General features: G+C 42.5%; 1 protein-coding gene and 1 non-coding gene across 2 annotated transcripts in view; one reads left to right on the top strand and one right to left on the bottom strand.

Annotated features, from left to right (window-relative positions):
• Positions 1–6794: 6794 nt before the first annotated feature.
• On the bottom strand, positions 6795–6876 carry trnal-aag (transfer RNA leucine (anticodon AAG)). Its single transcript has one exon. It is a non-coding gene; the product is annotated as a tRNA-Leu (tRNA).
• Positions 6877–18967: 12091 nt separating this feature from the next.
• The window catches only part of LOC139415911 (histidine N-acetyltransferase-like), a 28010-nt gene continuing 25500 nt past the window's right edge, over positions 18968–21477 (top strand). Inside the window, exon 1 of the mRNA XM_071164076.1 lies at positions 18968–19320. The gene's annotated coding sequence lies outside the window, so the exon portion shown is untranslated. The remainder of the gene's footprint in view (positions 19321–21477) is intronic.

Genomic DNA, 21477 nt, shown 5'->3' on the forward strand with positions numbered 1-21477 from the left:
TCCTTGCTCGCACACGCTTTTTCAGTTCTGCCAAAAACAATTCTATAGGATTGAGGTCAGGGCTTTGTGATGGCCACTCCAATACCGTGAATTTGTTGTCCTTAAGCCATTTTGCCACAACTTTGGAAGTAGGCTTGGGGTCATTGTCCATTTGGAAGATTTATTTGCAACCAAGCTTTAACTGATGTCTTGAGATGTTTTTTCCATATATCCACATAATTTTCCTCCCTCATGATGCCATCTATTTTGGGAAGTGCACCAGTCCCTCCTGCAGCAAAGCACCCCACAACATGATGCTGCCACCCCCGTGCTTCATGGTTGGGATGGTGCTCTTCGGCTTGCAAGCCTCACCCTTTTTCCTCCAAACATAAAGATGGTCATCATGGCCAAACAGTTTTATTTCTGTTTTATCAGACCAGAGGACATTTCTCCAAAAAGTACGATCTTTGTCCCCATGTGCAGTTGCAAACCGTAGCCTGGCTTTTTTATGGCGGTTTTGGAACAGTGGCTTCTTCCTTGCTGAGTGGCCTTTCAGGTTATGTCGATATAGGACTCGTTTTACTGTGGATATAGATACTTTTGTACCCGTTTCCTCCAACATCTTCACAAGGTCCTTTGTTGTTGTTCTGGGATTGATTGGCACTTTTCCGACCAAAGTACGTTAATCTCTAGGAGACAGAATGCATCTCCTTCCTGAGCGTTATGACGGCTGCGTGGTCAGATGGTGTTTATACTTGCGTACTATTGTTTGTACAGATGAAAGTGGTATATTCAGGCGATTGGAAATTGCTCCCAATGATGAACCAGACTTGTCAAGGTCTTCAATTGTTTTCTGAGGTCTTGGCTGATTTGTTTTGATTTTCCCATGCTATCAAGCAAAGAGGCACTGAGTTTGAAGGTAGGCCTTTAAATACATCCACAGGTACACCTCCAATTGACTCAAATGATGTCAATTAGCCTATCAGAAGCTTCTAAAGCCATGACATAATTTTCTGGATTTTTCCAAGCTGTTTAAAGGCACATCAACTTAGTGTATGTAAACTTCTGACCCACTGGAATTGTGATACAGTGAATTATAAGTGAAATAAGCAATTGTTGGAAAAATTACTCGTGTCATGCACAAAGTAGATGTCCTAACCTGACTTGCCAAAACTATAGTTTGTTAACAAGAAATGTATGGAGTGGTTGAAAAACGAGTTTTAATGACTCCATCATAAGTGTATGAAAACTTCCGACTTCAACTGTATTAAGTGAACACAGTAGGACTGCCCTCACACTCTGTATAAGAACATGTTTTTTCACTGTGAGATGTATTTTCCCATCTAAAGTTAAACAGTGTCTTAAGTAATTGGTATAAAATAGATTTGGGACTGTCAAGACAGGAGAACACATAATACCATGCAGGCCAAATTTGAATCGCTTTGCTAAAATGGAGGCTTTCATTTCATTCACTTTCAGAAGTGTGAAAGACCATGCTTTGGGGAAGAGGGTAATTCATCATAGATTCATCATAAACTCCCAGAATACATTTTGTAATGTCATCTATAGAGACTTTGTAAAACTTTGCCATTAACCCATAATTGCCCGGGGATTTATTGTTTTTGAAACTTTTATTTGTATTTCATCTATAGTTATGATTTTGGAACATTGAGTTTTGAATTCCTCATTTACACTACTGGATTAATAATTGGCTGAAATACACTGAACAAAAATATAAAGCCAAGAAATATTCCATATGGACAATAAGCTTATTTCTCTCAAATGTTGTGCACAAATTTGTTTACACCCCTGTTAGTGAGCATTTCTCCTTTGCCAAGATAATCCACCTGACAGCTGTGGCATATCAAGAAGCTGATTAAACAGCATGATCATTACACAGGTGCACTTTGTGCTGGGGGGGGGGGGGGGGCATTAAAAGGCCACTCTAAATTGTGCAGTTTTGTCACACAACACATTGCCACAGATGTCTCAAGTTTTGAGGGAGTGTGCAATTAGCATGCTGACTGCAGGGATGTCCGCCAGAGCTGTTGCCAAATACTTTAATGTTAATTTCTCTACAATAATGTCACGTTCTGACCTTTATTTCCTTTGTTTTGTCTTTATTTCGTTTGGTCAGGGCGTGAGTTGGGGTGGGCAGTCTATGTGTGTTTTTCTATGTTTTGGGTTTTGAGTTCAGCCTAGTATGGTTCTCAATCAGAGGCAGGTGTTGTTAGTTGACTCTGATTGAGAATCATACTTAGGTAGCCTGGGTTTCCCTTTTGAGTGGTGGGTGTTTGTTTTCCGTGGTTGTGTTTGTTGCCACACGGTACTGTTTCGTTCATGGTCACGTTTATTGTTTTGTATTTTCATAGTGTTCAGTTTATATCTTATAATAAACGTTATGGACACTTACCACGCTGCGCATTGGTCCTCCGATCCTTCTCGCTTCTCCTCCTCCTCCTCCTCAGAGGAGGAATGCCGTTACACATAATTTTAGAAAATTTGGCAGTACGTCCAACCATAAGCTACAGACAACAAACACAATTGCATTTTATCGATGGCAATTTGAATGCACAGAGATACCGTAATGAGATCCTGAGGCCCTTTGTCGTGCCATTCATCTGCTGCCATCACCTCATGTTTCAGCATGATAATGTGTGGCCCCATGTCGCAAGGATCTATACACAATGCCTGGAAGCTGAAAATACCCTGGTTCTTCCATGGGCTGCATACTCACCAGATATGTAAACCATTGAGCATGTTTGGGATGCTCTGGAGCGACTTGTAGGACGGCGTGTTCCAGTTCCTGCCAATAACTGCACAGCGATTGAAGAGTAGTGGGACAACATTCCACAGGCCACAATCAACAGCCTGATCAACTCTATAGTATGTGAAGGAGATGTGTCGCTCTGCATGAGGCAAATGGTGGTCACACCAGATACTGACTGGTTTTCTGATGGACGCCCCTATCTTTTTTTTTAAAGGTATCTGTGACCAACAGATGCATATCTGCATTTCCAATCATGTGAAAACCATAGATTAGGGCCTAATGAATTTATTTCAATAGACTGATTTCCTTATATGAACTGTAACTCAGTAAAATTGTTGAAATTGTTGCATTTATATTTTTGTTCAGTATATTTCTGAACTTCCTTGGTGAAGAGTCAGTTTGTAAAGATTACTGTAAAAACTAGCCACAAAATGTAGAAATGTTACTATCTTCACAAAGCTCCATCAATTGGTAATTTCCTTAACATTAATTTTTGAATTATTTCCGCCTTCCTCCATACATTATCTTCTTGATGTAACAAAAGCCCCTCTAGCCTTCTCTTTGTAAATTTAATCTCATTCATTGAGCAGTTTACGTAGCTGAATATCATTCAACCCTGTACCTTCGTTTTGACTTTCCGATGAGGAAGTAATTTCACTGACAATGCTTTTAATCCTTTAATCTCTTTTTTTGATGCATGTTCCTTGCCATGCCTCATTGCCAATCTTCTAATCTTAAACATGAATAATTCACATTATTTCTCATTTCTCATCATCATCAATGGATAATGTCCAGTGTTAAATAAGATAATTGCCATTTGCTGTGAAGTTTGTATAAGTCTTAGTTGTTAATACTTCCCTTTGAGAATAGTGACCCCTGCAGAATAATTTATACCATGTGATAACCACAGCTCATTGATAGTCCCCACTGGTTTTTCCAAAATTGCACATCCTCTGAGTATGAATGCCATTTTTTTTAAAGAAAATTAAATCTTCCTTTGCCTCTTTACAAAATAGGAAAAAATGCTTTTCTTTTTACAATATCCTGTAAACCCATTTTGTTAAAGGATGTAAAAAGTAACAACAGCAAAAGTAATTAACTACTTAACTGAATTGTTGTTGTCTCGCCTGCCCAGCCTGTGTGCGATGTCGACGGTCTCGCTGACTCACACCAAGACCGGGCGCTAGCTTCTGACAAATGTCACTTACTTTTTGTTTTACGTCCACAACGTTGTATTCAGTCAGTTCGTACAGGCAACACCGTTCAGCATTGGAGATTGTCTCCTCCAGCTGAGTGGTTGTTTTATCCATGGTTTTGCACTTTCGTGAGGGTGCACTGTAGTTCTCTATCTTTTTTCCATTGATCCAAAACGAGATGGCAACCGGAATATGGGCGATTGGGTGTGTTGAAAGGAAAACGAGTCAGCTGGTTTGTCATATTTGTTACCACTCAAGACTGTTTTGTGTGGCCTATTTGGTATTTGGTATTTTATTAGGGTCCCCATTAGCTGTTGCAAAAGCAGCAACTACTCTTCCTGGGGTTCACACAAAACATGAAACATAATACAGAATGACATAATACAGAACATCATCAGATAAGAACAGCTCAAGGACAGAACTACATACACTGGTTTGCACGTCGAGTCAATAAACCGGCGACCAGTACACTGGTGTTGTATGGACATGCCTTCCAACCTGAGATCTGACCTCGATAATTAAGCTTCCGACTGGGTATCACTGCCTTTTCTTTCCCTCCCATTATTGTATATCAAGTAAGACAGCAGCCTACATAATAAACAACAAATATTGATTGCTCAATGGGGAGGGAATGCACGGCAACAACACCAGGAGCTCCCGAGTGTTGCACCGGTCTAAGGCACTGCATCTCAGAGCGAAAGGCGTCACTACATACTCTGGTTCGATTCCAGGCTGTATCACAACTGGCTGTGATTGGGAGTTTGCAAAGGCTATTTTCTCGTCGAAATCCCCCCCTCGCCCCAATTCTATCTTGGGACTGCAAGGCCTGGCACACCTCATAATCATTTTGGTAGCTCATGTTGACCAGTAGTGAGTGTGTGCCACAGAAAGCAAAATTAAAGTATAAAGAAACATAAACATTTATTTTAGAAACATTTTGTAATGTTTAAGAAAAATAATGATAATAGACAAATATTATCACACAGTAACACAAAAACATCACAGAAAGTTACGTTTGTTAACAAACATTAAATAAGAAATATAAATGTCGATCTTTGCATAATAAGATGTAAAATGACAATAAATCAAATATAAATAACAATAAATAACAAACAAATATTGGATAGCTGCAACAGCTCGACTGAACATTTAGTCAAATTTTTATGGAAAGTTTTCCAGGTGATATCGCATGGAACTCCATCTTAACCTAGTCCTGATAGGGGAAAAAAAGATAGAAAATAGCCTTGCCGAAATCCTTCCCCTTCTTTCTTTGGCACACATCAGAGTCAAGTACTTTCTATTGAACAAACTTCACGTCAGAATTGACAACCGAAATTAATAATGAATGTATATGTGTTATATTAAACATAGAGCCGGGAGTAAAATGTAGGCTAGCAATAAACATTTCAGAACAACTAGTAGTTGAATAAGACATGGGAGAGATGACCAATTTTGTCAAAAAGGTGTATTTATAGACAAAAACACTTGAAACAAATAGAAAAAACGAAACTGCAGACATTACTAGTGCCTCCCCCGATATCAAACCGACATAAAAAAAAAAATCTAATGAAAGGCAGCCCAACGTAATCAGAAATCTCAACTAGCAAGCAAGTCGCAGCAAGGAATAATTGAGTACCTGCGTGTTCAAGCAAGTCGGGGTTGGGGGAGAATTCTGGCAGCGGGAGCTTTTCGGCACAACACCGGCAACGGTTAGGAAAGTAGCTAAAGTACCTAGTATCAGGGTCACAGTAAGCACACTCATACAACGCATGAAGAAACAGTACTTTTATTTATTTTTTTATCATATTTTTCATAATTGAAAATGTCAAATTATTTGTGAAATACGACTCATTCTCTGGCTTCAAAACACAAGTGCAAACTCTCGCAGTATAATGTACGGTAGTTGTAGCTGCGTGGTAAGAAACACAGCTCAATCAAAACCGTCTAACCACAGACAGAAGGGGAAACCCATCACAGGGGCTATACCCGCCAGTTCAGAAAGTTTCCTCACTAGAAGGAGTGCAAGGGCGAATGGAGTTTGTGCAGACGCGTACTTCCCAAGAGGCGTTCCCTAATATAAATATGCAAATACATGCTACAACGCGCCAATAGTATCTCGCTATCTCGTGCCTGGCTTTGCCCACCTGCTTCATGTTCTCCTACTGTATACAACACAGATGAACTATCTTGGGTTAGTTCTTAATATATTTTGTCTAACCTATAGTGGAGCGCTTTCGACACACCCACTCGCCATAGCTGTAGCTGCCCTTCTCAGAAAAGTGACCAAAGCTCCTTTTCCTATTTTGGAAAAATGACACCCTTCACACACATATACAAATTATCCAGCACTCTAGGCACATCGTTACTTCGGCGAGTTAACTACTAAAGTATATCCTCTATGAAATGATAAATGGAATAACGATAGAGTGCAGAGGCAACTCGTTGTCTGTAGCACGAAAGACCAGAGCTAGTTAACGTTACTAGCTTTGAAACTATTTGTCCCTCCCTTTATAGCTAGTTATCTACGTGCCAACGTACAAATAACGTGTCTCACATAGCTATAGCTTTCTAATATGGTTAGTAGATATATTTAAATGTCTAAATATTGCACTTTCTCTGGGCAGAAGTGAATTATGTTTCTGTGCCTAGCGTTGACAACACATTTAAATGTACTGCTCAAGAATCAATACACCACGGAGTACCGCAGGTTTAAAAAGTCTGGATAATGCACCACTGGAGAAACACGTTTTACATTTTGTATTGAAGTGCGTGACGTATGCACATGAAATATAATTGATTACAGTAGTAACTATATAAATATTTTTTCAAAATGTCAAACAAAAAGGAACTGGCAGCGGCGGGATTCGAACCCGCGCCTCCGAAGAGACTGGAGCCTTAATCCAGCGCCTTAGACCGCTCGGCCACGCTACCGATGAAATATGTGTGTTGAGTTTGGGTATTTAACTCAGCAAAAGTAGGGAATATATTTCTACTCAATAGTTTATTTGATGGGAAAGTTTTACTTCGTCTGACTATCACTTCAAAATCAGTAGACCTATCCCACTACTTTTCTCCCAATGGTACTGAAAACGTGTGTTTATTCAGAACGCAGAAACACCAACCTTGTACACTACCGCCATCTACTGGTTGAAGAGTGTAATAACTATCACGCACCAATCAGGTCAACTTTTTATTTTGTATTTATTTTTATTTAACCTTTATTTAACAAGGCAAGTCAGTTAAGAACAAATCATTATTTACAAAGGCCTCCTTCTGGGACGGGGGCTGGGATTAAAAATAAAATAAGAAACAAAGCCACATCATGAAAAGAGAGACACCACAACACTAAAAGAGAGACCGAAGACAACAACATAGCATGGCAGCAACACATGAAAACACAGCATGGTAGCAACACAGTATTACAACAACATGGTAGCAACACAACATGGCAGAAGCACAACATTGTAGCAGATCAAAACAAGGTACAAACATTATTGGGCACAGACAACAGCACCAAGGGCAAGAAGGTAGAGACAACAATAAATCACATGAAGCAGCCACAATTGTCAATAAGAGTGTCCATGATTGAGTCTTTGAATGATGAGTTTGAGACAAAATTGTCCGGTTTGAGTGTTTGTTGCAGCTCGTTCCAGTCACTAGCTGCAGAGAACTGAAAAGAGGAGCAACCCAGGGATGTGTGTGCTTTGGGGACCTTTAATAGAATGTGACTGGCAGAATGGGTGCTGTATGTGGAGGATGAGGGCTGCAGTAGGTATCTCAGATAGGGGGGAGTGAGGCCTAAGAGGGTTTTATAAATAAGCATCAACCAGTGGGTCTTGTGACGGGTTTACAGAGATGAAAAGTTTACAGAGGAGAGTAGAGTGCAGTGATGTGTCCTATAAGGAGCATTGGTGGCAAATCTGATGGCCAGAATGGTAAAGAACATCTAGCCGCTCGACAGAACCTTTACCATGCCAATCTATAAATCATGATGAAACTTGATGATGTCTAAGTGTATTTTATTCAAGTTACCTCGTTGTGCTTAAACGACACAACGTGAACAAACAACACAACAACCTTACATTAAGAAAACTAGATATTTCTGCAGCCAGAAAAGCTTGCTAATATGATACATACTGATGCAGTAGTTATTAATAATCAAGTAATCACATAACATTACTTGTGACTCAATAACCTTGGAGGATAAACATAATGCTTTATCCTCAGCCTGAGCATAAAATAGTGCACAATGACGTAGCCTAGTTGTGATTTGTGTCATAGTGACTCGTGACTGTCTCAATTCCTCATGGTGCGTTGCTGCTGTATGCTGAGGTAGCGACCATTTAGTCCTGAAGCCATTCCTAGCCTGAAGTCTAATAGACTGATTGTTATGATAATCACCGTTCTATTTACGTAGCTAACCTATTCTTCTTTTCCTCCTCACTACCACTCAATTCATTTCAATTCAAGGGCTTTATTGGCATGGGAAACATGTGTTAACATTTCCAAAGCAAGTGAGGTAGATAATATATAAAGTGAATATATAAAGTGAAAAAAAACAATACAAATTAACAGTAAACATTACACATACAGAAGTTTCAAAACAATAAAGACATTACAAATGTCATATTATATATATATACAGTGTTTTAATAGTGTACAAATGGTAAAGGACACAAGATAAAATAAATAAGCATAAATATGGGTTGTATTTACAATGGTGTGTGTTCTTCACTGGTTGCCCTTTTCTCGTGGCAACAGGTCACAAATCTTGCTGCTGTGATGGCACACTGTGGAATTTCACCCAGTAGATATGGGACTCTCTCTTTCTCTTTCACATTCTGTTTAACTCTCTCTTTCTGTCTCACATTCCATGTAACTCTCTCTTTCTGTCTCACATGCTGTTTAACTCTCTCTTTCTGTCTCACATTCTGTTTAACTCTCTCTTTCGGTCTCACATTCTGTTTAACTCTCTCTTTCTGTCTCACATTCCGTGTAATTCTCTCTCTCTTTGACATTCGGTGTAACTCAATTCAATTCAATTTAAGGAGCTTTATTGGCAATGGAAACGTGTTAACATTGCCAAAGCAAGTGAAGTAGATAATATACAAAAGTTAAATAAACAATAAAAATGAACAGTGAACATTACACTCACAGAAGTAACTCACATTCTCACATTCTGTGTAACTCTCTCTTTCACATTCGGTGTAACTCTCTCACATTCTGTGTAATTCTCTCTTTCTCTCACACATTCTGTGTAACTCTCTCTTTCTCACACTGTGTCACTTTCTCTCTCACACTGTGTGTAACTCAATTCAATTCAATAGGCTTTATTGGCATGGCAAACATATGTTTAAATTGCCAAAGCAAGTGAAATAGATAATAAACAAAAGTGAAATAAACAATCAAAAATGAAAAGTAAACTTTACACTCACAAACGTTTCAAAGGAATAGGAACGTTTTAAATGTCATATTATGTCTATATACAGTGTTGTAACGATGTGCAAATAGTTAAAGTACAAAAGAGAAAATACATTAACATACATCTGGGTTGTATTTACAATGGTGTTTGTTCTTCACTGGTTGCCCTTTTCTGATGGCACACTGTGGTACTTCACCCAATACATATTTATCAAGATTGGGTTTGTTTTCGAATTCTTTATGGATCTGTGTAATCTGAGGGAATATGTGTCTCTAATATGGTCATACATTTGGCAGGAGGTTAGAAAGTGCAGCTCAGTTTCCAACTCATTTTGTGGGCAGTGTGCACATACCCTGTCTTCTCCTGAGAGCCAGGTCTGCCTACGGCGACCATTCTCAATAGCAAGGTTATGCTCACTAAATCTGTTCATAGTTGTTTCACAAAGACACGGCGGTTGGAGCCAAAAATCTCAAATTTGGATTCATCAGACCAAAAGCCAGATTTCCACGGCTCTAATGTCCATTACTTTTGGCCCAAGCAAGTCCATTCTTATTCTTGGTATCCCTTAGTAGTACACTGCTCAAAAAATAAAGGGAACACTAAAATAACACATCCTAGATCTGAATGAATGAAATATTCTTATTAAATACTTTTTTCTTTACATAGTTGAATGTGCTGACAACAAAATCACACAAAAATGATCAATGGAAATCAAATTTATCAACCCATGGAGGTCTGGATTTGGAGTCACACTCAAAATTAAAGTGGAAAACCACACTACAGGCTGATCCAACTTTGATGTAATGTCCTTAAAACAAGTCAAAATGAGGCTCAGTAGTGTGTGTGGCCTCCACGTGCCTGTATGATGTCCCTACAACGCCTGGGCATGCTCCTGATGAGGTGGCGGATGATCTCCTGAGGGATCTCCTCCCAGACCTGGACTAAAGCATCCGCCAACTCCTGGACAGTCTGTGGTGCAACGTGGCGTTGGTGGATGGAGCAAGACATGATGTCCCAGATGTGCTCAATTGGATTCAGGTCTGGGGAACGGGCGGGCCAGTCCATAGCATCAACGCCTTCCTCTTGCAGGAACTGCTGACACACTTCAGCCACATGAGGTCTAGCATAGTCTTGCATTAGGAGGAACCCAGGGCCAACCGCACCAGCATATGGTCTCACAAGGGGTCTGAGGATCTCATCTCGGTACCTAATGGCAGTCAGACTACCTCTGGCAAGCACATGGAGTGCTGTGCGGCTCCCCAAAGAAATACCACCCCACACCATGACTGACCCACCGCCAAACCGGTCATGCTGGAGGATGTTGCAGGCAGCAGAACGTTCTCCACGGAGTCTCCAGACTGTCACGTCTGTCACATGTGCTCAGTGTGAACCTGCTTTCATCTGTGAAGAGCACAGGGAGCCAGTGGCGAATTTGCCAATCTTGGTGTTCTCTGGCAAATGCCAAACGTCCTGCACGGTGTTGGGCTGTGAGCACAACCCCCACCTGTGGATATCGGGCCCTCATACCACCCTCATGGAGTCCGTTTCTGACCGTTTGAGCAGACACATGCAAATTTGTGGCCTGCTGGAGGTCATTTTGCAGGGCTCTGGCAGTGCTCCTCCTGCCCTCCTTACACAAAGGCGGAGGTAGCGGTCCTGCTGCTGGGTTGTTGCCCTCCTACGGCTTCCTCCACGTCTCCTGATGTACTGGCCTGTCTCCTGGTAGCGCCTCCATGCTCTGGACACTACGCTGACAGACACAGCAAACCTTCTTGCCACAACTCGCATTGATGTGTCATCCTGGATGAGCTGCACTACCTGAGCCACTTGTGTGGGTTGTAGACTCCGTCTCATGCTACCACTAGAGTGAAAGCACCGCCAGCATTCAAAAGTGACCAAAACATCAGCCAGGAAGCATAGGAACTGAGAAATGGTCTGTGGTCCCCACCTGCAGAACCACTACTTTATTGGAGGTGTCTTGCTAATTGCCTATAATTTCCACCTGTTGTCTATTCCATTTGCACAACAGCATGTGAAATGTATTGTTAATCAGTGTTGCTTCCTAAGTGGACAGTTTGATTGAGTGTGATTGACTTGGAGTTACATTGTGTTGTTTAAGTGTTCCCTTAATTTTTTTGAGCAGTGTAGTTTCTTTGCAGCAATTCAACCATGAAGGCCTGATTCACACAGTCTCCTCTGAACAGTGGATGTTGAGATGTGTCTGTTACTTGAACTCTGTGAAGCATTTATTTGGGCTGAAATCTGAGGTGCAGTTAACTCTAATGAAGTTATCCTCTGCAGCAAGGCCCACTACCAAGGACTGTGGGTCTTCCTTTCCTGTGGCGGTCCTCATGAGAGCAATTTTCATCATAGCACCTTTTTTTAAACCTTTATTTAACTAGGCAAGTCAGTTAAGAACAAATTCTTATTTTCAATGACAGCCTAGTGGGTTAACTGACTGTTCAGGGGAAGAACGACATATTTGTACCTTGTCAGCTTAAGGATTTGAACTTGCAACCTTTTGGTCCAACGCTCTAACCACTAGGCTACCCTGCCACCCCAGCGACTACACTTCAAATGTTCCGTATTGACTGATCTTCGCGTCTTAAAGTAATGAGAACTTGGCCATCTAAATTCTATCAGCACATTGACTGTAGCACCCGCACAGGCAATACACTGGACCACTGCTACTCTAACTTCCGGGATGCATACAAGGCCCTCCCCCCGCCCTCCCTTCGGCAAATCCGACCACCTTGCTCCTACCGTCCTACAGGCAGAAACTCAAACAGGATATACCCGTGACTAGACCCATTCAACGCTGGTCTGACCAATCGGAATCCACGCTTCAAGATTGTTTTGATCACGCGGACTGGGAAATTATCCAGGAAGCCTCAGAGAATAACATCGATTTATACGCTTACTTGGTGAGGGAGTTTATAAGGAAGTACATAGGAGATGTTGTACCCACTGTGACTATTAAAACCTACCCTAACCAGAAACCGTGGATAGATGGCGGCATTCGTGCAAAACTGAAAGCGCAAACCACCGCATTCAACCATGGAAAGATGACTAGTAATATGGCCGAATATAAATAGTGTAGTTAATCCCTCAGCAAGGCAATCAAACAAGCGAAATGTCGGTATACGAACAAAGTGGAGTCGCAATTCAACGGCTCAGACACGAGACGTATGTTGCAGGGTCTACAGGCAATTACGGACTACAAAAAGAAAACCAGCCACGTCACGAACGCCGATGTCTTCCAGACAAACTAAACACCTTCTTTGCCCGCTTTGAGGATAATACAGTGCCACCGACGCGGCCCACTACCGAGGACTATGGGCCCACCTTTCCTTCTTAACTTCGCTGATCCTCAACACTGGGGCCCCACAAGGGTTCTTAGCCCTCTCCTGTACTCCCTGTTCACCCATGACTGCGCGATCATGCACGCCTCCAACTCAATCATCAAGTTTGCAGATGACACAACAGTAGTGGGCTTGATTACCAACAACGACGAGACAACCTACAGGGAGGAGGCTAGGGCCCTCGGAGTGTGGTGTCAGAAAAACAACCTCTCACTCAACGCCAACAAAACAAAGGAGGTCAAATAAAAAATAAAAAATTATAAAGCCCTTCTTACATCAGCTGATATCTCAAAGTGCTGTACAGAAACCCAGTCTAAAACCCCAAACAGCAAGCAATGCAGGTGTAGAAGCACAGTGGCTAGGAAAAACTACCTAGAAAGGCCAGATCCTAGGAAGAAACCTAGAGAGGAACCAGGCTATGAGGGGTGGCCAGTACTCTTCTGGCTGTGCCGGGGGAAGATTATAACAGAACATGGCCAAGATGTTCAAATGTTCATAAATGACCAGCATGGTCAAATAATAATAATCACAGTAGTTGTTGAGGGTGCAACAGGTCAGAACCTCAGGAGTAAATGCCAGTTGGCTTTTCATAGCCAATCATTCAGAGTATCTCTACCGCTCCTGCTGTCTCTAGAGAGTTGAAAACAGCAGGTCTGGGACAGGTAGTACGTCCGGTGAACAGGTCAGGGTTCCATAGCCACAGGCAGAACAGTTGAAACTGGAGCAGCAGCACGGCCAGGTGGACTGGGGACAGCAGGAGTCATCAGGCCATGTATTCCTGATGCATGATCCTAGGGCTCAGGTCCTCCGAGAGAGAGAAAGAAAGAATTAGAGAGAGCATACTTAAATTCACACAGGACACAGGAGAAATTCTCCAGAAATACTCCTGATATAACAGACTGACCCTAGCCCCCCGACACATAAACTACTGCAGTATAAACACTGGAGGCTGTGACAGGAGGGGTCGGGAGACACTGTGGCCCCGTCCGATGATAACCCCGGACAGGGCCAAACAGGCAGGATATAACCCCACCCACTTTGCAAAATCACAGCCCCCACACCACTAGAGGGATATCTTCAACCACCAACTTACCATCCTGAGACAAGGCCAAGTATAGCCCACAAAGATCTCCGCCACGGCACAACCCAAGGGGGGCGCCAACCCAGACAGGAAGATCACGTCAGTGACTCAACCCACTCAAGTGACGCACCCCTCCTAGGGACGGCATGGAAGAGCACCAGTAAGCCAGTGACTCAGCCCCTGTAATAGGGTTAGAGGCAGAGAATCCCAGTGGAGAGAGGGGAACCGGCCAGGCAGAGACAGCAAGGGCGGTTCATTGCTCCAGTGCCTTTCCGTACACCTTCACACTCCTGGGCCAGACTACACTCAATCGTAGGACCTACTGAAGAGATGAGTCTTCAATAAAGACTTAAAAGTTGAGACCGAGTCTGCGTCTCTCACATGGGTAGGCAAACCATACCATAAAAATTTAGCTCTATAGGAGAAAGCCCTGCCTCCAGCTGTTTGCTTAGAAATTCTAGGGACAGTTAGGAGGCCTGCGTCTTGTGACCGTAGCGTACGTGTAGGTATGTATGGCAGTACCAAATCGGAAAGATAGGTAGGAGCAAGCCCATAATGCTTTGTAGGTTAACAGTAAAACCTTGAAATCAGCCCTTTCCTTAACAGGAAGCCAGTGTAGAGAGGCTTGCACTGGAGTAATATGATCAATTTTTTTGGTTCTAGTCAAGATTCTAGCAGCCGTGCTTAGCACTAACTGAAGCTTATTTCGTGCTTTATCCGGGTAGCCGGAAAGTAGAGATGATCGTGGACTTCAGAAAACAGCAGAGGTAGCACTCCCCTATCCACATCGACAGGACAGTTTTAAGTTAATCGGCGTACACATCACGGACAAACTGAAATGGTCCACCCACACAGACAGTGTGGTGAAGAAGGTGCAACAGCACCTCTTCAACCTCACGAGGCTGAAGAAATGTGGCTTGTCACCTAAAACCCTCACAAACTTTAACAGATGCACAGTTGAGAGCATCCTGTCGGGCTATATCACTACCAGGTACGGCAACAGCATCTTCCTCAACTGCAATGCTCTCCAGAGGGTGGTGCGGTCTGCCCAACGTATCACCGGGGGCAAACTACGTGCCCTCCAGGACACTTACAGCACACGATGTCACAGGAAGGCCAAAAAGATCATCAAGGACAACAACCATCCGAGCCACTGCCTGTTCGTCCCACTACCATCCAGGAGACAAGGTCAGTATAGGTACATCAAAGCTGGGACAGAGAGACTGAAAAAACAGCTTCTATCTCAAGGCCATCAGACTGTTAAAAAACCATCACTAACACAGAGGCTACTGCCTACATACATACTCAAATCATTAGCCACTTTAATAAATGGTTCACTAGTCACTTTTAAAAAATGGCACTTTAATGTTTACATATCTTACATTACTCATGTAATATATATATATATGTATATACTTTATTTTACACCATCTATCGCATCTTGCCTATGCCTCTCGGCCATTGCTCATCCATATATTTATATGTACATATTCTGATTCCATCCCTTTACATTTGAGTGTATTAGGTAGTTGTGAATTTGTTAGATTACTGCACTGTCAAAACTAGAAACACAAGCATGTCGCTACACTTGCATTAACATCTGCTAACCATGTTTATGTGACCAAGAACATTTGATTTGATTTTTGAAGTGTGCAAAGCTGTCATCAAGGCAAAGGGAGGCTACTTTGAAAACACTTTTTTGGTTACTACATTATTCCATATGTGTTATATATACATATAACACCCACAGTCTCCCTCACATGTATCCAAAATAACTTAATTGACACGCATTAGGGCACTGAAGCCTCTCCCTTCAGGCCTGAGATTCCTGTGGAGAATTTAAAAGCAAATATGTTACGAACATGGTATGAAATATAGGCCTACTGATTAACAGATCACTTCTGTAAATAACATACATGTTACATGTGAAAGAGTAGGTCATATGGAATGGCAAATAAAAGCATATATTATCAACAAGTGGAAGATGTGTGTGTGTGTGAGAGAGAGAGAGAGAGAGAGAGAGAGAGAGAGAGAGAGAGAGAGAGAGAGAGAGAGAGAGAGAGAGAGAGAGAGAGAGAGAGAGAGAGAGAGAGAGAGAGAGAGAGAGAGAGAGAGGGGAGAGAGAGAGAGAGAGAGAGAGAGAGAGAGAGAGAGAGAGAGAGAGAGAGAGAGAGAGAGAGAGAGAGAGAGAGAGAGAGAGAGAGAGAGAGAGAGAGAGAGAGAGAGAGAGAGAGAGAGAGAGAGAGAGAGAGAGAGAGAGAGAGAGAGAGGAGAGAGAGAGAGAGAGAGAGAGAGAGAGAGAGAGAGAGAGAGAGAGAGAGAGAGAGAGAGAGAGAGAGAGAGAGAGAGAGAGAGAGAGAGAGAGAGAGAGAGAGAGAGAGAGAGAGAGAGAGAGAGAGAGAGAGAGAGAGAGAGAGAGAGAGAGAGAGAGAGAGAGAGAGAGAGAGAGAGAGAGAGAGAGAGAGAGAGAGAGAGAGAGAGAGAGAGAGAGAGAGAGAGAGAGAGAGAGAGAGAGAGAGAGAGAGAGAGAGAGAGAGAGAGAGAGAGAGAGAGAGAGAGAGAGAGAGAGAGAGAGAGAGAGAGAGAGAGAGAGAGAGAGAGAGAGAGAGAGAGAGAGGGAGAGAGAGAGAGAGAGAGAGAGAGAGAGAGAGAGAGAGAGAGAGAGAGAGAGAGAGAGAGAGAGAGAGAGAGAGAGAGAGAGAGATAGAGAGAGAGTGAGAGAGAGAGAGAGAGAGAGAGAGAGAGAGAGAGAGAGAGAGAGAGAGAGAGAGAGAGAGAGTGAGAGAGAGAGAGAGAGAGAGAGAGAGAGAGAGAGAGATGGAAACATGTACTGCATTGTTTTTATTTTGACAGGATTATTTATGCAGCATGTTGCTCCTGCCTCGACGGATTCACGGCTCAGAGGTCAGAGGTGACAGCTGACATGACGAGATGGGAAAACAGGATATTTCAGGGAGGAAAAATATGTCACAACATCATCTCATTGTGTATTGGCATTCTAGCCCATACGGCTCTGGTCAAAAGTAGTGCCCTATGAAAAGAATGGGGGACCTGCTCTGATTTGGGGGCCCAGGCTTACCTTCTCACAAAACAAAAGTCTTTGAATGATGCAGAGGTTGTTGATTCCGCTCGCCCCAAGTCTTTAGTGTCACACTCCTGATGGAAACACAATTACACAAGAGCTTACGTTAACATAAAACACTCGCGGCACACTGCTGTGGGGGGAAGGAGATGGAAAAGCACCAATAGACCATAACCCAGTGGTCACCAACTCTGGCCCAGGACTAGAGGGGGTGGGTCTATGTTGTAGTTCCAGACACATTTTAACAGAACAGACTACACGTGCGCTATTAAGGCTGGGCTAGAGTAAAATCCTGCACTCCCTACTTTACCATAGATCAGGGGTGACTATAACTACTGCTATATCCCACTGATAAAAGCATAATCTCTATCTGTCACAAGGTGTCATTAAAAACCAATGATATGATAAAGTAGACAGTGGCGGTGAATGATCATTACCCCATTACCCCACACATTCAGGCATAACCTAGAATGTATTGTCTGACTAGAACATGTTGTAATCTGGGGACAGCGGAAACCAGATGATTTCCCCAAATCTCTGAAGATTAAAGAGATTACCGGCCTCCCAAATGGCACCCTATTCACTATATAGGCAACTAGTGCATGATTGACTAGAACCCTATGGCCCCTGTTAAAGCAATGTGCACTATAACAGGGCAAATTTGGAATGCTGCCGGGGATAACTGCTGCATTCATATGATACCCCTCCCTCACGATAACAGCTGTTATTCCCACTACTTCCAAGACGAGTCGCACTTATTCACTGATACCAGACCCTAGTCATCCAACCATCCCACATCCAGCTGCCATGCTGTCATTCTGCCAAAACCACATTGGGTTCTCAAAACGATTTTGAGGTACATTGATCTAATAATTTGTCATTTAGAAAATATATATATCACAGGTGGTTGGTGGCACCTTAATTGGGGGGGGGGGACAGGCTCATGGTAATGGCTGGAGCGGAACAGGTGGAATGGTATCAAATACATCAAACACATGGTTTCCATGGTCTCCAGGTGTTTGATGCCATTCCATTAGCGTGGTTCCAGACATTATTATGAGCCGTCCTCCACTCAGCAGCCTCCACTGAACTATATATATGTTGATCTGTTTTTAGTTTAAGTAGTATCCCCAACCGCCCACCCTAATGGGGCAAACTGCCCCCAGGGCAATCAATGATACTTATTATTAGCATTTTTCCAAATGATCTATAAGTAACTTCTTTGAGTTACACAATAGATTTTGAGATACTTTAGGATGATTTGTAAAGGAAGGGCTAAAATAAAAGAGGGGCAGTACATCAAAACCTCATCATAGTGAGGATATTAATCATGAGCAACGTAATTTGGTTCCGATATTTGACTCATTTAATTGAAATAAGATACCTAGACTTTAACTTTTAAGGTTCAATGACTCTGAAATTCCAAAATAAAACATATAAAATAGATTTTTAACGCACTAATCTTCAGGGACCATTTTGCCCCATAGAGTGCCCCCCCCCGACAAAACACCCCCTTTCTTAAGTTTATGTTTTTATTGAATAATAATAAAGAAAATAACAGATTCATTCTAATTTCCCTTCAACATGCGTTTGCTTAAGGATAGCCAGTGTGCACATACTGTATCTAAATATTACCAAAAGTTGCCTTTTTATGTCAGAATATAGACATTTCTCTTAAGGTGGACGTTACCCTGTGACATAACATAAGCATGCTGCATTCATGAATCCGCTGTTCATCCATATGATAGGAGAAAGAAAGACCATAGCCTTTCCTAACTTTGGATCCATCATTTAATGCATATGATTACATTAATTACAAATCAATTGATTACTAAGCAATTAGTATTAAAATAGGGTATGCATGCCATTTCTATTCCATTTCATACTGTGCAGTAAACATGAACTACAAATTAACTTTTACCACTGTATAGCCTAATCATGTTTTCTCTTTAATTGTGTTCAATATTAAATGTTGATATTGTCATGTTTCTAGGCCTACTTTAGCAATGTATTCAATTCAAATTGCGAGAGAGTGAGAGACAGAGAGAGAGTGAGAGACAGAGAGTGAGAGAGAGAGAGCGAGAGAGCTAGAGAGAGAGTGAGAGAGCGAGAGAGAGAGAGAAAGAGAGAGCGAGAGAGCTAGAGAGAGAGTGAGAGACAGAGAGAGAGAGAGTGGGGGCAATACTGGTGATGCTGGTGTGGGGTTAGACAGGATAGCCTAGCCTACTACGAGGGGGAGAGGGTTTGTAGGAGGGGCTTAAACTTATACATCTCTTATATTGAAAGTTCGAGCCAGTGGCTGGAATAATTTGTATTTTATCCTGAAACTGAACATTAGCGGCTGTAACCATCCACCTCTCGCACCTGGCAATACACCTGCCTGTTGTTACCGTCAACACCCGCACGAGACCTCCGGGCTTCACTAACGGTAAGAGGGAAAAAATTCCACCGGCCGGCAGCCTAGATATTTGGAGCACGTTGTCGGCTGTGAACATAGTCTAGCCTATCGATCACTTACGATAACGGTATCCATCTATGATCGATCATTATGATTTCGTAATATTTTTTAAATAATATTCTAACGAATATTTTTTTTCTCACTTCTAAATACTGTTTTCATAGAAGGCAACGTAGCCTATAGCCTACGTGTGGTCGCGTTTTTCTGCATAACCTTCAGTCTCTGTACCAAGCCTTTTCTCATATTAGGAACCGATTATCCCACCATCATATTCTTATCCGCCATTTTGTGTCCAATTTAAGGAATTTATAAGAGACTGAGTAACGGGATGGTAAAGCTAACACAATGATTATATAGTCTAATGAAACGGATTCATCCTCCACATTTGTAGCCTTATGTAGGTTTGCTATTCTACTGTATAGCATTATGACATTGTGTGTCTGTCTGTGTTCTAGGTCTATATGCAATGCATAGGGATGAATGATGCCGGTAGCCCATATGATTGAATATCGATATGATCAAAGATTCATCCAATCACCGTTGAGGATGCAATGCTGTACCTGACAGCGCCTCAGACTAATTTAACAAATGCATAGTCTGAAACGAAAAAGAAAACACACATATGTTTATCAGATATCACCTTGCGGCATCACTTTTGTGGTATTTGTTTCTTCTTAAATCGAATGATAGCTATGCAGTCAATATGGAACGCTGAAAGCCCCGGCTAAAGCAGTCCCATACGGACAGATGGGGGCGGGCAGAATAGGGGGATATAACGGACCAGAGTTGCCAAGTTATGATGAATAATTCCTTTATCCACAACATTGATTCGAAGTATTCCTTACATTTCGGGTGCGTACATGTGTTCTATGAAAACGTATGTGCGCAATGCCATGGCAGCGGTAAGGGAGCCTCTGAGCGGTGCGCCCGCCTCCAGTGTGTCTGCATACAGCATGTGCTTGGGTAGAAGAGTCGTGACAACTACAATTGTGAGGTTCTCTATACGCTGGTGCACGTGTGGTGCCATTTACGTAGGTCCCTAGGTAGGCCTATAAGCTTAGGCTATTTCTCAGAAATGAGCTATAACAGCAATTCCTGTAATTCTATGTATACATTTACCTGCACATTGTATGCATGCATTATGGACAATGGCTATTTTCTAGCCTATGGCGGGTTTTATTTCTCCACATTCCATTGGGGTTGAGATACTCGGTCACGGACAGCACGAGGAGGTGAGTGAGACTTATTTCTTATATCCAACCTGCCCATACTGTGCGCGTGCCAGAGAGCGCGTGTGCGTGCGCTCGCGTGTCTGCTCCTTCCCTCGGCCTGCTTTGTGATCTGATTCCACTTGACAGTTTGGAATTCGGGAATGAAAGAGGGGAGACGTGACTGTGTACTCATGATTAGACGCATCAAGGGACAGTTGGAAGATGAGAGCAGATTCGGAGCATCAACTGCCCAACATTTTTATAGATAGACACGTTTCTCTTTCATCCCACTCTGTCATTCTCTCTCTCTCCAGGCCCTCTTGCTCTCACTCCACCTCTCTCCCTTTACTCTTATGCATTCTCTCACTTTCGCTCTCTCTCTATCTCACCCCTCTCTATCTCCCCCTCTCTCTATATTTCCAACCGCTCTCTCTCTATCTCTATCTCCCCCTCTCTCTCCCTCTCTCTCTATCTTCCCCCCTCTCTATCTCCCACCCGCTTTCCAACTATCTCCCCCCTCTCTCTATCTCCCACCTTCTTTCCCTCTATCCCCTCCTCTATATATCCCCCCTCTCTCTCGCTTTCACTCGTTCTGTTTCTATCTCTCTTTTCCTCTCACTTTTATTGTATATATCTATCTCTCTATCTGTCTCTGTTGTCTGTCTTTCTCTCTCCTCCAACGCTGTCTCAGTCAAACAAACACATTGTAGCATCATCCATCCTTCCATCCCTCTGCACCTTGCACATTTACAAGTTTCTAGCAAGTTTCTTATATGCTAGCATCCTTCCATCTGTCTATAAAAATATAGCAAAGCAGCTTTTAACAGAGGCTCCGTAACAAGTAGCCTGATAGACTCAGAGTAAGTAAGCTGTTTGGGACATTAGCCTAAAGCATTTTCAAAGAGCATGCCCTAGG

Source organism: Oncorhynchus clarkii, chromosome 9 (assembly GCF_045791955.1).
Source record: "Oncorhynchus clarkii lewisi isolate Uvic-CL-2024 chromosome 9, UVic_Ocla_1.0, whole genome shotgun sequence".
NCBI lineage: Eukaryota > Metazoa > Chordata > Actinopteri > Salmoniformes > Salmonidae > Oncorhynchus > Oncorhynchus clarkii.